Genomic DNA, 13,625 nt, shown 5'->3' with positions numbered 1-13,625 from the left:
GACACCATAAGGAAAGCTATACGGAGCCTATGACACCGTGTGCAGGAGACGGGGCGCAGAGTACATTCTTCCAAAACCAATCACCTTGGTGGCTTTATGACACTACAAGAGCCATAACACGTGTAGGAAATGTAACATGTCCGCAATAAACACGCGCAAACATGGGAACATAGCCGTGCCCGGGCGCTGGATCAGCCCTGACAACAAAGGAACGAGGCACAAAAAGGAGCAGACAGTCATGTTCAATAGGAGCCAATGACAGGAGAACTTTTACATTAACAATAATATCCTTTGGGAATAATGGCCAGGAAAAGAAATGGAAAAACGGAGGCCCCCAGGGGCATGATGTGTTTTATGGATACAGTGTGTGTATACAAGAATGTATAAGCAGGTGTGGAGGTAGGTAGAGGAGTGTGTATTCATGTAACGGTACATGAATGTTTCCGTATGTAAGTAGGTGTGGGCTTATGTATAGGGCTGTCTGGGTGTATTCATGACCAGCGCAGATGTGTGTGTATGTACGAAGGTGTGTGCTAATGTATAGCTGAGTGTGTGGAATTCATGGAAGTGTATGAGTGACTGAATGTATGTAGGTAGATGAGTGTGTATGTATGAGCCTACCTCCATAGAAGTGTGTATGTATACAAACACACACATACACTATATATATATATATATATATATATATATACATACATACACACATACTATATACATACATACACACACATACATACACACACACATACATACACTATATACATACATACACACACACTATATATATACATACACACGCACTTATATGGAGGTAGATATATATATATACACATACATAATTACATAAAATGTAAGGCTAGCTGCCAATACTTAAAAGTTTCCCACAAAGCTGCAGTAAATGCCTGCAGAATGTCTCTGGGTCTGGGGCATGTTACCAGCGAGTGACAAGCCAGACAGGATAGTTGGACCCTCACATGACAGAACCTCCAACTTCTTCCTTTCCATGATCTATAGGCACAGTGATGCCCACCAAGGGCCAGAAGGGCACAGTGGCTGAGGGCAGCTCTCACAGCTCTGCTATGTGCAGCTCTCACAGCTCTGCTATGTGCAGCTCTCACAGCTCTGCTATGTGCAGCTCTCACAGCTCTGCTATGTGCAGCTCTCACAGCTCTGCTATGTGCAGCTCTCACAGCTCTGCTATGTGCTGCACACACTACTACATGGGAGATGCTGGGAAAGTAAGGAGTCCTGGTAAGGAAGGAAGACAAAGATCTATAGATTAGAAGCTAGATGAATAACAATGGTGACATCTCCCTGAGCAGCACACCTAGCACAGCCAGATCCTCACACTCAGCGCTTCTGGGGTCAGCAGACAGGTACCACCCAAGCCCTGCCACCCATCACCCATCATGTGGGAAGTTCTCCATCACTCCTGGTCACGGGATGACTCTCGTGTGAGGCCGGCAGTGCCCCTGGAGCCAGCCTGTGCCCCGGCCAGGTAGGACCGTACCTGCTCATGCCGTGCACTGCTCCTCTCCTGCCGATGTAATCCAGCGGATGGCCGCGTCCACGACACATGTATGCGGCAGCTCTACACCGGGCAGCCCCGCTGTGTGTGCGGCATCTCCGCTAGAAGCGCAGCCCAACTCCCGGGCAGCAGTCCGGGCAGGAGTAGTAATCCAGAGGCGGCGGCTGCGCTTATCCTCTTCTGTGCTCACTCACACACTGGCTCTCCGGCATTGTGCTCCTCCGCCCGGGCTGTTAGGGGGCAGTGGCCATGCTGCCAGCCTGTGTCCCTGCTGCTGCTGAGCTGTGGCGGACCTGTGTGTCTCAGGGGCGTGCACACACACACACTAGGCAGCACAGCCTCTGCCAGACCCCGGGCAGCCTCAGGACTGACAGCGGCGGGACCAATGAGCGGCGGGGAGCTGCCCGGCAGGAGGCGCCACTAGCAGTGAGGGAGCGCGGCAGCGCCTCCTCCGCCACATTCCCTCCACTCACTCATGTTACACATTCCTCTCATCCTCCCTCACTCCTGCTCCATGCTCCCCACACATTCCTGCCTCACATTCCTCCTCACTGTGGGCTCCCCAGCACTTCCCTCATTATGCATCTTCACACATGGGCCCTTCTCTGCTCACTACTGTCCTAAGTAATGAGGTATTCCCTGCTCCTCCTCACTGACTGGAAGCATGAAACATGGAGGCTCCAAACATGCATGTATAACTTCAACCGTGTATATCCTCCACCATGCATAACCTCCATCATACATGACCTCCACCATATATATCCTCCATGTGTAACCTCCATCATACATGACCTCCACCATATAAATCCTCCATGTGTAACCTCCATCATACATGACCTCCACCATATATATCCTCCATGTATAACCTCCACCATATATATCCTCCATGTATAACCTCCATCATACATGACCTCCACCATATATATCCTCCATGTATAACCTCCATCATACATGACCTCCACCATATATATCCACCATGCATAACCTCCATCATACATGACCTCCACCATATATATCCTCCATGTGTAACCTCCATCATACATGACCTCCACCATATAAATCATCCATGTGTAACCTCCATCATACATGACCTCCACCATATATATCCTCCATGTATAACCTCCACCATATATATCCTCCATGTATAACCTCCATCATACATGACCTCCACCATATATATCCTCCATGTATAACCTCCATCATACATGACCTCCACCATATATATCCTCCATGTATAACCTCCATCATACATGACCTCCACCATATATATCCTCCATGTATAACCTCCATCATACATGACCTCCACCATATATATCCTCCATGTATAACCTCCATCATACATGACCTCCACCATACATATCCTCCATGTATAACCTCCATCATTCATGACCTCCACCATATATATCCTCCATGTATAACCTCCATCATACATGACCTCCACCATATATATCCTCCATGTGTAACCTCCATCATACATGACCTCCACCATATATATCCTCCATGTATAATCTCCATCATACATGACCTCCACCATATATATCCTCCATGTGTAACCTCCATCATACATGACCTCCACCATATATATCCTCCATGTGTAACCTCCATCATACATGACCTCCACCATATATATCCTCCATGTGTAACCTCCATCATACATGACCTCCACCATATATATCCTCCATGTATAACCTCCACCATATATATCCTCCATGTATAACCTCCATCATACATGACCTCCACCATATATATCCTCCATGTATAACCTCCATCATACATGACCTCCACCATATATGTCCTCCATGTATAACCTCCATCATACATGACCTCCACCATATATATCCTCCATGTATAACCTCCATCATACATGACCTCCACCATATATATCCTCCATGTATAACCTCCATCATACATGACCTCCACCATATATATCCTCTATGTATAACCTCCATCATACATGACCTCCACCATATATATCCTCCATGTATAACCTCCATCATACATGACCTCCACCATATATATCCTCCATGTATAACCTCCATCATACATGACCTCCACCATATATATCCTCCATGTATAACCTCCATCATACATGACCTCCACCATACATATCCTCCATGTATAACCTCCATCATTCATGACCTCCACCATATATATCCTCCATGTATAACCTCCATCATACATGACCTCCACCATATATATCCTCCATGTGTAACCTCCATCATACATGACCTCCACCATATATATCCTCCATGTATAATCTCCATCATACATGACCTCCACCATATATATCTTCCATGTATAACCTCCATCATACATGACCTCCACCATATATAACCTCCATGTATAACCTCCATCATACATGACCTCCACCATACATATCCTCCATGTATAACCTCCATCATACATGACCTCCACCATATATATCCTCCATGTATAACCTCCATCATACATGACCTCCACCATATATATCCTCCATGTATAACCTCCATCATTCATGACCTCCACCATATATATCCTCCATGTATAACCTCCATCATACATGACCTCCACCATATATATCCTCCATGTGTAACCTCCATCATACATGACCTCCACCATATATATCCTCCATGTATAACCTCCATCATACATGACCTCCACCATATATATCCTCCATGTATAACCTCCATCATACATGACCTCCACCATATATAACCTCCATGTATAACCTCCACCATATATATCCTCCATGTATAACCTCCATCATACATGACCTCCACCATATATATCCTCCATGTATAACCTCCATCATACATGACCTCCACCATATATATCCTCCATGTATAACCTCCATCATACATGACCTCCACCATATATATCCTCCATGTGTAACCTCCATCATACATGACCTCCACCATATATATCCTCCATGTATAACCTCCACCATACATAACCTCCATGTATACCCTCCACCAAATATATCCTCCATGTATAACCTCCACCATACATGACCTCCATGTATACCCTCCACCATGCATAACCTCCACCATATATATCCTCCATGTATAACCTCCACCATATATATCCTCCATGTATAACCTCCATCATACATGACCTCCACCATATATATCCTCCATGTGTAACCTCCATCATACATGACCTCCACCATATATATCCTCCATGTATAACCTCCACCATACATAACCTCCATGTATACCCTCCACCAAATATATCCTCCATGTATAACCTCCACCATACATGACCTCCATGTATACCCTCCACCATGCATAACCTCCACCATATATATCGTCCATGTATAACCTCCACCATACATGACCTCCATGTATAACCTCCACCATACATAACCTCCACCATATATAATGTCCATCATGTATAACCTCCACCATGTATAACCTCCACCGTGTATTACCTCCACCATATATAACCTCCATCATGTATAATCATGTATAACCTCCACCGTGTATAACCTCCACCATATATATCCTCCATGTATAACCTCCACCATATATATCCTCCATGTATAACCTCCATCATACATGACCTCCACCATATATATCCTCCATGTATAACCTCCATCATACATGACCTCCACCATATATATCCTCTATGTATAACCTCCATCATACATGACCTCCACCATATATAACCTCCATGTATAACCTCCACCATATATATCCTCCATGTATAACCTCCATCATACATGACCTCCACCATATATATCCTCCATGTATAACCTCCATCATACATGACCTCCACCATAGATATCCTCCATGTATAACCTCCATCATACATGACCTCCACCATATATATCCTCCATGTATAACCTCCATCATACATGACCTCCACCATATATATCCTCCATGTATAACCTCCATCATACATGACCTCCACCATATATATCCTCCATGTGTAACCTCCATCATACATGACCTCCACCATATATATCCTCCATGTATAACCTCCACCATACATAACCTCCATGTATACCCTCCACCAAATATATCCTCCATGTATAACCTCCACCATACATGACCTCCATGTATACCCTCCACCATGCATAACCTCCACCATATATATCGTCCATGTATAACCTCCACCATACATGACCTCCATGTATAACCTCCACCATACATAACCTCCACCATATATAATGTCCATCATGTATAACCTCCACCATGTATAACCTCCACCGTGTATTACCTCCACCATATATAACCTCCATCATGTATAATCATGTATAACCTCCACCGTGTATAACCTCCACCATATATATCCTCCATGTATAACCTCCACCATATATATCCTCCATGTATAACCTCCATCATACATGACCTCCACCATATATATCCTCCATGTGTAACCTCCATCATACATGACCTCCACCATATATATCCTCCATGTATAACCTCCACCATATATATCCTCCATGTATAACCTCCATCATACATGACCTCCACCATATATATCCTCCATGTATAACCTCCATCATACATGACCTCCACCATATATATCCTCCATGTATAACCTCCATCATACATGACCTCCACCATATATATCCTCCATGTATAACCTCCATCATACATGACCTCCACCATATATATCCTCCATGTATAACCTCCATCATACATGACCTCCACCATATATATCCTCTATGTATAACCTCCATCATACATGACCTCCACCATATATATCCTCCATGTATAACCTCCATCATACATGACCTCCACCATATATATCCTCCATGTATAACCTCCATCATACATGACCTCCACCATATATATCCTCCATGTATAACCTCCATCATACATGACCTCCACCATACATATCCTCCATGTATAACCTCCATCATTCATGACCTCCACCATATATATCCTCCATGTATAACCTCCATCATACATGACCTCCACCATATATATCCTCCATGTGTAACCTCCATCATACATGACCTCCACCATATATATCCTCCATGTATAATCTCCATCATACATGACCTCCACCATATATATCTTCCATGTATAACCTCCATCATACATGACCTCCACCATATATAACCTCCATGTATAACCTCCATCATACATGACCTCCACCATACATATCCTCCATGTATAACCTCCATCATACATGACCTCCACCATATATATCCTCCATGTATAACCTCCATCATACATGACCTCCACCATATATATCCTCCATGTATAACCTCCATCATTCATGACCTCCACCATATATATCCTCCATGTATAACCTCCATCATACATGACCTCCACCATATATATCCTCCATGTGTAACCTCCATCATACATGACCTCCACCATGTATATCCTCCATGTATAACCTCCATCATACATGACCTCCACCATATATATCCTCCATGTATAACCTCCATCATACATGACCTCCACCATATATAACCTCCATGTATAACCTCCACCATATATATCCTCCATGTATAACCTCCATCATACATGACCTCCACCATATATATCCTCCATGTATAACCTCCATCATACATGACCTCCACCATATATATCCTCCATGTATAACCTCCATCATACATGACCTCCACCATATATATCCTCCATGTGTAACCTCCATCATACATGACCTCCACCATATATATCCTCCATGTATAACCTCCACCATACATAACCTCCATGTATACCCTCCACCAAATATATCCTCCATGTATAACCTCCACCATACATGACCTCCATGTATACCCTCCACCATGCATAACCTCCACCATATATATCCTCCATGTATAACCTCCACCATATATATCCTCCATGTATAACCTCCATCATACATGACCTCCACCATATATATCCTCCATGTGTAACCTCCATCATACATGACCTCCACCATATATATCCTCCATGTATAACCTCCACCATACATAACCTCCATGTATACCCTCCACCAAATATATCCTCCATGTATAACCTCCACCATACATGACCTCCATGTATACCCTCCACCATGCATAACCTCCACCATATATATCGTCCATGTATAACCTCCACCATACATGACCTCCATGTATAACCTCCACCATACATAACCTCCACCATATATAATGTCCATCATGTATAACCTCCACCATGTATAACCTCCACCGTGTATTACCTCCACCATATATAACCTCCATCATGTATAATCATGTATAACCTCCACCGTGTATAACCTCCACCATATATATCCTCCATGTATAACCTCCACCATATATATCCTCCATGTATAACCTCCATCATACATGACCTCCACCATATATATCCTCCATGTATAACCTCCATCATACATGACCTCCACCATATATATCCTCTATGTATAACCTCCATCATACATGACCTCCACCATATATAACCTCCATGTATAACCTCCACCATATATATCCTCCATGTATAACCTCCATCATACATGACCTCCACCATATATATCCTCCATGTATAACCTCCATCATACATGACCTCCACCATAGATATCCTCCATGTATAACCTCCATCATACATGACCTCCACCATATATATCCTCCATGTATAACCTCCATCATACATGACCTCCACCATATATATCCTCCATGTATAACCTCCATCATACATGACCTCCACCATATATATCCTCCATGTGTAACCTCCATCATACATGACCTCCACCATATATATCCTCCATGTATAACCTCCACCATACATAACCTCCATGTATACCCTCCACCAAATATATCCTCCATGTATAACCTCCACCATACATGACCTCCATGTATACCCTCCACCATGCATAACCTCCACCATATATATCGTCCATGTATAACCTCCACCATACATGACCTCCATGTATAACCTCCACCATACATAACCTCCACCATATATAATGTCCATCATGTATAACCTCCACCGTGTATTACCTCCACCATATATAACCTCCATCATGTATAATCATGTATAACCTCCACCGTGTATAACCTCCACCATATATATCCTCCATGTATAACCTCCACCATATATATCCTCCATGTATAACCTCCATCATACATGACCTCCACCATATATATCCTCCATGTATAACCTCCATCATACATGACCTCCACCATATATATCCTCTATGTATAACCTCCATCATACATGACCTCCACCATATATAACCTCCATGTATAACCTCCACCATATATATCCTCCATGTATAACCTCCATCATACATGACCTCCACCATATATATCCTCCATGTATAACCTCCATCATACATGACCTCCACCATAGATATCCTCCATGTATAACCTCCATCATACATGACCTCCACCATATATATCCTCCATGTATAACCTCCATCATACATGACCTCCACCATATATATCCTCCATGTATAACCTCCATCATACATGACCTCCACCATATATATCCTCCATGTGTAACCTCCATCATACATGACCTCCACCATATATATCCTCCATGTATAACCTCCACCATACATAACCTCCATGTATACCCTCCACCAAATATATCCTCCATGTATAACCTCCACCATACATGACCTCCATGTATACCCTCCACCATGCATAACCTCCACCATATATATCCTCCATGTATAACCTCCACCATATATATCCTCCATGTATAACCTCCATCATACATGACCTCCACCATATATATCCTCCATGTGTAACCTCCATCATACATGACCTCCACCATATATATCCTCCAAGTATAACCTCCACCATACATAACCTCCATGTATACCCTCCACCAAATATATCCTCCATGTATAACCTCCACCATACATGACCTCCATGTATACCCTCCACCATGCATAACCTCCACCATATATATCGTCCATGTATAACCTCCACCATACATGACCTCCATGTATAACCTCCACCATACATAACCTCCACCATATATAATGTCCATGATGTATAACCTCCACCATATATAACCTCCACCGTGTATAACCTCCACCATATATAACCTCCATCATGTATAATCATGTATAACCTCCACCGTGTATAACCTCCACCATATATATCCTCCATGTATAACCTCCACCATACATAATGTCCATCATGTATAACCTCCACCATGAATATTGGGCTACTAAAACAGTTGTGCAAAATGTATTTTTCTGTATTTTTTTTTACCATCTTAAACTTTGAAGAAGACATTCACAGGGTGGTTCCCTCTATTGGGTAAGAATACAAGGAGGACTGGGTAAAAATACAATGAGAGAAGAACAGAAAGGACACTATTGTACAAGTTTACTATAGGCCACTTGGTCAGACTGTAGACATGGATGAAATCTTTTTACATCAGATGTCTCTGTTCTCAAAAAATATGACATAGTGATCATGGGAGATTTTAACTATCCAGATATTTGTTGGGAATCTCAGGCAAAATTATTGGGTCCAGAAAAATTTTATCTTGTCTTGCTGACAACTTTATCTTTCAAAAGGTAGAAAAGAGAACAAGAGGATCTGCAACCTTGGACCTAATTCCTACCAACAGGGAGGAAATGGTTGAGGAAGTAAACGTGGCCAGGAATTTAGGAGGCAGCAATCATGCTATCCTCAAATTTTGGATTACAAGAGGGGAAGACGAGCGAGGACTCACACTTTAAGGTTGGACTTCAGAAAGGCAGATTTTAATGGACTCAGAAATAGTGTAGGAAAGGTCCAATGGATGTTCTAAAGGACAGAAATGTCCAAGAAGGATGGGAGATTTTGCTAAATGAAATCCTCACTAGTTACAGTTTAGATAAGCTTGAACAAAAGGCAGCAACTAATAGAATAGTATTTAACAGAGAAATGCAATAAAAACCAAAATAACATTTACAGAATGGGAGGAATAGAATTATGCCATAGCACGTGTGAAAAAGACTTGGGTATACTAATAGATCACAGAATTCACATGAATAAACAGTGCGATGCAGTAGCAAAAAAGGCAAACACAGTTCTAGGATGTATTAAGAGAAGCATAGAGTCTAGATCATGTGAAGTAATTATCCCCCTCTACTCCACCTTGGTCAGGCCTCACCTGGAACACTTGTCCAGTTCTGGGCAGCACATTTTAAAAAAGACATTGAAAAACTGGAGCAAGTTCAGAGAAGAGCTACCAGGATGGTGAGCAGACTGCAAAGTACAGTATGTCCTACAACAGTGTTCCCCAACTCCAGTCCTCAATAGCCACCAACAGGTCAGGTTTTCAGGATTTCCTTAGTATTTCACAGGTGATGGAATTCCTGCCTGTGCAGGTAATGCAATTATCACCTATGCAATACTAAGGAAATCCTGAAAACATGACCTGTTGGTGGCTCTTGAGGACTGGAGTTGGGGAACGGTGTCCTACAAGAAATGGTTAAGGGAATATTTAGCTTGTAAAAAAAAAGGAGATATAATAGCTGTAATAGCTGTCTAGAAATCTCTGAAGGGATGTCACAGTGTAGAGGGATCATCCTTATTCTCATTTGCACATGGAAACAAGAAGCAATGGGATGAAACTGAAATGGAGAAAACACAGATTAGATATTAGAAAAAAACTTTTTGACATCAAGGGTAATCAATGAGTGGAACAGGCTGCCATGAGAGGTGATCAGTTCTCCTTCAATGGAAGTCTTCAAACAGAGGCTGGACAGACATCTGTATGAGATGGTTTAATGACTCCTGCATTGAGCAGGGGGTTGGACACGATGACCCTTGAGGTCCCTTCCAACTCTAACATTCTATGATTCTACTTTATCTGGAAAAATTGACTGTACAGAAATTTGGACTGTACATACTTTGTTTTATGAGAAGTGAGAGTGCAATTAATGTCATTGATAGCGACGAGAAGCATCCTCTCTCCGAGTGGTCTCATCGGCTTGTTGCCCTGCCAGTTGTCTCCACTACAAGATAGACTTGCTGTACGCCTTTCTGTGTGTTGGTTGTTTATGTGTGGTGCTTGCATTACACTCCTGCCAAATTCCTTCTTCATTTGTTAGCAATGTACAGATACAGTTTGAGGAACCTGTTTTAATTGGGAAAACTTATTGGAAAACTAAGTCCTTAGGTGTCAAAATGAGTTTCTAAAGAAATTTGGAGGTATAAATCCGCTGTTCAAACCATGTATGGAAGCCTTCATTGATGACAGAGTAACCTCCAAGAACTGTGGCCATAAAGATCACCTGATTTAACACCTCCATATTTTTTCTTTTGTGGCCATTTGAAAGGTCAGGTGTAAAGTAACAAGCCACAAACATTACAGGCACTCCAACAAAACCTAAAGTGAGAAATTCACATTATGATACTAGACGTCCTGCAGAATACATTGAACAATATGTAATGGCGCGTGCAGGTGTGCTTGGAAGAAAACAGTCAACATATTCAACATCTGCTTAAAAAAATCATGAACCAAAGTATCTACAGTACAAATTTCAGTACAATAGATCATTTTAGAAGCTACAGAAATTTTCCCGCGTAAAGTAGTGAGTGAATTACCCTGTATCAACATAATCCTCAAACGCTGCCATCTTCTCTGGGCAAAAATAGACTTGGGGAAAAATGGAAAACTGTTCCGTATCTTGTGGACACAAGAGTGAAAGGATCGTGCAGCTTGGTATTAGCAACCAGTTCAAAATCCTGCATCTCTGATGGTATGAAGTTGCAATAGTGCCTATGGCATAGGCAGCTCACATATCATGAAAGGTACTATCAGAAAACATTTGCCGCAATATGAATTAAAGAATGCAGTAAAGCAGTCCCAAGGCTACTTATCAGCAAGAATCTCACATCAGACAAGAATAGAACAACATTCCTCTCCCAAAACATCAGCAATTGGTCTCCTCACTTCTGAGACATTTACAGACTGTTGTAGAAGAAGGGAGGCTTCGCAAAGGTAGACATGGCCCTGATTTGGATTCTATGTTCTGCTGTGAATAAAATATGGCCATAAGAGATTTCCAAATCCTTGCACTATTGTTTCCTCTACATTCTACCCAGCGTCGTACCTCTTGGGAATTGGAAATGTACGACAATGTACCATATTTTTCAGACTATAAGACACACCGGACCATAAGACGCACCCCACATTTTTGGGTAGGAAAACGTTTTTTTTAAAAAATAAAATGGTGGTGCGTCTTAAAGTTCGATTTTACTGTATCTTATTGGGGGGCGGCTGTGGGGGAGCGGTGTCACAGGAGGCAGGGTCACTGCTGCAGGAGGATGGCAGTGTCAAAATGGGGAAACGGAAAAATGGCCGCCGGAAGCGACACATGCACAGCTTGAGATATCCAGAGATCTGAATCTGCCCATGCGCCACCTCCGACCCGAAGCCCACTGCAGGAAAACAATAGGAAGGGGAACTTGCTCACTGCCGACATCTTATAAAAGCCCATGGACTGCAGCCTTGCACCACCCGGACAACCCCTTCTCCAAGCTCGGGATCCGCAGCATCGCCCCATTCCTGCCACTGCTGTCAGCCTCCTGCAGCAGCGACCCTGCCTCCAACTCAGCCCCCCCAAGTAAGCTACCTTTACACCCCCATTTTATAATCCGAAAGTGCATTTTGTAATACAGTTATACAGCTATACGACTAATTTGATTATTAAAATTGTCCTGGCAGTTCCCCTTTATCAGCCAACATTTATTGTGAATTATAAATAAAAACATCAAATATTTTTATTTACAATTAAAAAAATGTTCTGTTGTTATGGCTTATGAAGCATTCGCAGATGTTGGCAAACTTGTGCTTTAGTTGTATACCTGACTATGCATCTGGATTTAGGTTGTGCTAACCTTCTCCCTACCCCTCCTCTAAATATTCTCTTTTTAATGCTACCTCCTTTTGCCCTTCCTTCCTCCAATTTTAGCTCATGCAGTATTTCATTTTCCTATTTCAATCCTGTCTATTTCCGTTACTTCCTCCTGTTACTTTCTAGTAAATACAATTTCAGTAATTTTGTCTCATTGTAAGGAAGAAGAATTTGGGTCTCGTAGACAAATGTCACACATAAACTTTATAAACCGGCATTATTCTTTATAGTACATCTCTAGTTAATATCATGCTGACTATAGAGGATATAACCACCACTACCTGTCCTATAGTATTAAATGTATAAGCAGGTGCAAACACAGAAT

The 13,625-nt window shown here is 42.2% G+C and overlaps 1 protein-coding gene across 40 annotated transcripts in view; it reads right to left on the bottom strand.

The window, feature by feature from the left end:
- The window catches only part of PTPRD (protein tyrosine phosphatase receptor type D), a 2,878,718-nt gene that overhangs the window by 484,210 nt on the left and 2,380,883 nt on the right, over positions 1–13,625 (bottom strand). The window contains exon 1 of one of the 40 annotated variants that reach the window (XM_073572186.1): positions 1,511–2,323. The exons of the other annotated variants lie outside the window; for them this stretch is intronic. The gene's annotated coding sequence lies outside the window, so the exon portion shown is untranslated. Of the gene's footprint in view, positions 1–1,510; positions 2,324–13,625 lie in introns of those variants that run through there. 40 annotated transcript variants of the gene reach the window in all.

The sequence above is a fragment of the Dendrobates tinctorius genome, unplaced genomic scaffold (genome assembly GCF_039654945.1).
Source record: "Dendrobates tinctorius isolate UK_male_01 unplaced genomic scaffold, ASM3965494v1 ptg000031l, whole genome shotgun sequence".
In the NCBI taxonomy this organism is placed as follows: Eukaryota; Metazoa; Chordata; class Amphibia; order Anura; family Dendrobatidae; genus Dendrobates; species Dendrobates tinctorius.
This window is presented reverse-complemented; position numbering and strand designations above follow the sequence as displayed.